This window comes from Haliaeetus leucocephalus, unplaced genomic scaffold, assembly GCF_000737465.1.
Source record: "Haliaeetus leucocephalus isolate CR32 unplaced genomic scaffold, Haliaeetus_leucocephalus-4.0 Scaffold646, whole genome shotgun sequence".
Classification (NCBI taxonomy): domain Eukaryota; kingdom Metazoa; phylum Chordata; class Aves; order Accipitriformes; family Accipitridae; genus Haliaeetus; species Haliaeetus leucocephalus.
This window is the reverse complement of record NW_010973082.1, coordinates 909,250-913,644: the sequence shown is the minus strand read 5'-3', so window position 1 is coordinate 913,644 and position 4,395 is coordinate 909,250. Positions and strand designations below refer to the sequence as shown.

The following is a 4,395-nucleotide window of genomic DNA, read 5'->3' as shown; positions in this document are numbered from 1 at the left end:
GGGGACACCGGCAGCACTGCTACGGGAAGATAGGAGCAAATATCTGGGGGTGTTGCATGGCGTCTGTGAGCGGGGGACAGTCATGTCCCTGGGAAGAGCAAGAGGAAAAGGAAACCACCCACACTTTGGGTGGGCAGGGTGCTCCCCGGTCACTGGGGATGGGGAGAAGAGGAGGTGCTCATCTTCCAGCGGGATGCCCTGGAGCCAAGGGTGCAGAGTCAGGCCCGGGGGTCCGGGCGGTGAGCACCAAATGCTGCTGCAGGGACACCCCTGCTCGCTGTCCCAGGGCTGCAGGGAGCACCGGCGCGCTCGGGGCTGGTCCGATAGCTCGGAGCTCGCCCTGATGCGCAGACAAGCTGCGGTTCCCCTTCCCGCACGGCCGCTCTCTCCCCCCGCCAGGAAAAATGGTTTGCAACTCCATTAAGGACAGTGTAATTATGCATAATAAAAATACGGCTGCCCTTGTGTGTGTAAATACCGCTTTGACGGAGTACCCTTCCGCACCCAGCCTTTCTGGCTCGCTCGGCTCTTGGGCGAGTGTGCGAAGCGAGCTGGCCGGCTCCCAAGGAGAGAGCAGGACTCGGGCTGCCGCCGCCAGCCGAATGCCCCCGAGGTCAAGGCGAGCGGCGCTGAGGGATGGAGCCCACAGCAGATTATCTTCGGAGGTCGTCTAACTTGGAATCAGACAGATCGGCTTTTTCTTCTTTTTTTTTTTGTATTTCTTGCTGTTACCCCCCTCCCTGCAGCCCCCGGTGCTGCTGCCGCTGATAAGGCGATACCGTCTAATCGCTGGGTGACACACGCATCTCGCCGGCTGCCAACACGCCGCTTAAACCCGCTGCTGCAAATAAACGCCCGTGTAAGCTGCCGGAGGATTGCCACCACCCGCGGCGGACGGGTCCCCGCTGTCCCCGAGGGTGCCGGGGGACATCGCCGCACCAGGCTCGGCGGGCAGCACCCGCGGGTCCCAGCAAGGGTTGCGTTTGGGGAGGGGGAGATGGGGTGTGTTGGATGTCGGCAAGGCATCGCGGGCCAGATCCGGCATCCCGGGTTTTCTCCATATGGCTCCATTGACATCCACCTCGCCGGAGCCTCCCGGAGCTGCTGGTGGAGGAGAAGGATGAGGAAGAGAAGGATGAGGATGAGGAGGAGGAGGAAGGGTCATCACTGAGCTGTTCACCAAACCTCACATCGGGGGGGGGGTCCCATGGTGCCCCCAAACTGCGGTGCTAAACACAACCGCAATCCTGGCACGGTGCTTCCCAAGCAGAACCAGAAAGATTTTTTAATATAAAACTGGTAGTCAGCGGGTGAATTAAGGATGCTAATTGAATTTCATTAGGCAGAGGAGCCGGGCCGGTGGGAGGCAGGGAGGAAATGTATTTGATGTGTTTTAAAAGCTGCAGTTTCAGAATGTGGTGGGGTTTGGTTTTTTTCTTTTTTTAATTTAAAGCCGGTCGTAAAAAGATCCCGTCTTTGAGGAGCTAATGACTCTCATGAATTATTTTTGTTGATTTATACACCCACTCGGCTTTTAAATAATATTAATAAAGTAAAAGTGAACCCGTTCCCAGGGAGGAGAGGGAGCGATGCTGCTCAGGGGGCACAGGGGCTGTAGGATGGGGGGCGGGGGAGACACCCACTGCCTGACCCGCACGCCCCCCATCTCAGGCTCCGATGGTGAGACCACGCTGCACTTTGGGCCAAAACCAGGTGATTTTGGAGGCCGCCACAGCATGCCAGCATTTGCAGCCCCTCGCTGGAGCCGGACGGTGCCTCACTCCCCTCGGCCGAGCATTAGTATTCAGCGTCAGTGCCGTAATGGGCACTTTTCATGCCAGTTTAGTTTTATTATTATGCCAAGAAGCTTGCTTAATTCTCTGCTGTCTTTCTTCTGCACTGTTGATTTACACTGTTAGTGTTTTAATTATACAATTCAGCACTCCTTAAAACATGAAAAACTGCTCAACTTTTGAAGCAATTAAAAGGCAGCAGAGTAGATCAGCCCATCAGAGATGAGATAAGTAAATCAAACAATTAAAAAACTCATTTGGTGGTGAGGGAGAATCGTCCCACCCAAAAAGCCTCCCCTCGGTGGGAGTCCCGCCGCTCCCGCCCCAGCTGCAGGCTTCGTCCCAGTAACTGCTCTTAGTGTGATACTGGGAGCAACTGGTGGGACTATCACTGGGTGGGAGCGCTGTGGGATGCAGGGTGATGGGCTCGGGGTGATGGGTGACAGGGCAATAGGAATGGGCGATGGGCACGGGGCGGTGGGCACGAGTGGGCACGCAGGAGCCGTGGTGGGGACACCGCCAGAGTCAAGGATCAGCATCCCTGCAAAATCCGCTCTCCCATCGCAGCAGGACACCCCGAGCACCCTTTGGCCGGGAGCAGCGGGGCCAGAGAGGGGTGAGCCCCGGTGCAGGACCTGGGCAGAAGTGTCCCTTCCCCAGTGTCACCTACCACTGTCCTTCTTCCTCCTCCTTCTTCTTCCTTGTAACTTTAATTCCATCATTCCAGGGAGCTGCCAGAGCCGATGGACTCACGTCCCAAGGGTTTTGAGTCCCCGGCACAAGCCGGGATGCATCCATGCTGCCGACACGAGACACGGACCCACGACCCTCCGGTCCCCTCATAGGCACACGGGCACTGCCAACAGCATCCCGACCCCCCCCAACACCAATTAAAAGCAGAAGGTAATTAATTACCTGTCTCCAAAACCGCCATGGCTGCAAGATCAGGAACCAGCAGGTAATTCACCTTCGGCAGTTTTGGCACCCAGCGCCGGCTCGGGCTGCCCTGTGGTGGGTGCCCGCAGGGGCCGTGGAGGGGGGGACCCACGGCATCGGGGCACGGTCCCGGGGAAGGCTTTGCTTTGCGTGGCAGCCGTGATGCACGTGCCCAGCCACAGCCCCCACCCCCAAAAAAATCGCAGCCCTCCGTGACTACGGGTGCACCCGGTCTGACAGACAGGGATCTCCACGGACGGGGCCACGGGTGATGGGGAACGGGAGCTCATCCTCTGGCTGCGGAGCGGAGGAACCTCTGCGGGGCCATAACTCTTCACCCTCCATTAAACATTGTTGTTTAATAGGCCTGGAACAAAAATCCTGCTTTTTAGTGAGTTTCCCCAAAGAGCGCGGCGGTGATCACCCCCACTCCGGCAGCCCCCCCACCACCATGCCACCCCCCACGCTGGCATCACCTCGCACACACACACGCTCGCCAGGGGTCCGGGGGGTCCACGTGTGCACGGACACCAGTGACCCCGTGGGAGCCCATCCTGCCGCAGGGCAGCTGGGGACCCTTGCTCGGCTGCTTGCAGGGGGCTGCTCCGCTCCCCCCCCGGCCCTCTCCCCATGGAAGAAATTCTTCTGCACCCACCGGGCAGGAGGGATGGAGCCAGGGATGGAGGGTGAGAAGCCTCTCCTGGCACCCGCAGGCAGCCGGGCAGGAACGGGGGCTGGGGGCGAGCTGGATCCCTTGGCCGTGCCATGCCAGGGACCCCTTGGGACACCCCCAGCTGAGGCAGGGACCCATGTGATTTATGGGCTTGAATTTCCCCCAATTCTCATTTCTATCCCTGCGGCCTCGTCAGGTGTTTATCTTCCACGATGGTTTATTCCCTTTTAATTTGAACCATCCATCAGTGCCCGTGCTGGACCAGGGTGCCAGGTCAGGGTGCCACACCGGCCCCACGGGAGCCACCAGCTCCATCAGTTCCCTCTCTTCACCCCAGGAACGTCGGATCCGGACAAGCAACCCTGCTGCCCCCTCAGCCAGGGGGTCCAGCCCCTCCAGATCATGACCCAAGTTGGGGGGGGATGTCCCTGCACAGATGGGGCAGGGGGTCTCCAGTAGGGATGGAGGGACTCCAGTACTCATGGCCAGCACAGGGCAAAAGGTGGCACGTCCCCAGAGCCAGTGAGGGGTGGGTGACCCCCCACCACCAAAAGTACCTCCAGCACAAGAATTTGGGGCAGAGCTGGAAACAGCGGCCAAGAGGAGGGTATGCAGCCCCCTGCCCCACTGCCCCCATCATCCCCACTGTCCCCGTTGTCCCCACCGACCCCACCCAAGCACCAAAGAATCCACAAACCAGCATCGTTGAGGAGCACCCCAACATCCCCAAATACTGGTCCGGCCCCAGGTAGGGATTGGCAGGATGGGGACGGGGCGAGAGGGACCGAGGGGGCGCAGGGACAGGGACAGGAGGGGTTCCCTCGCCCCCCGCCATCCACCCCCAAGGATACTTGCAGAGAGTTGGGGTGGTTTTGGGGTTTTGAGCGTGGCTGAAGCTCTCTCTTGTGGCAAAGCTGCTCCATTACAACCCTACCCGAGCCGTCGAGCTTCAGCATCTCTCGGGGGGGGGGGGGCCTGGGGCAGGGGTGAACC

General features: G+C 59.6%; 1 long non-coding RNA gene across 1 annotated transcript; it reads right to left on the bottom strand.

Annotated features, from left to right (window-relative positions):
* Positions 1-744: 744 nt before the first annotated feature.
* LOC104838693 lies at positions 745-4,202 on the bottom strand. Its single transcript, XR_775094.1, has 3 exons — positions 3,385-4,202; positions 2,464-3,096; positions 745-1,101 (listed from the first exon to the last, which is right to left on the bottom strand). It is a non-coding gene; the product is annotated as an uncharacterized LOC104838693 (long non-coding RNA).
* Between the last annotated feature and the right edge of the window lie 193 nt (positions 4,203-4,395).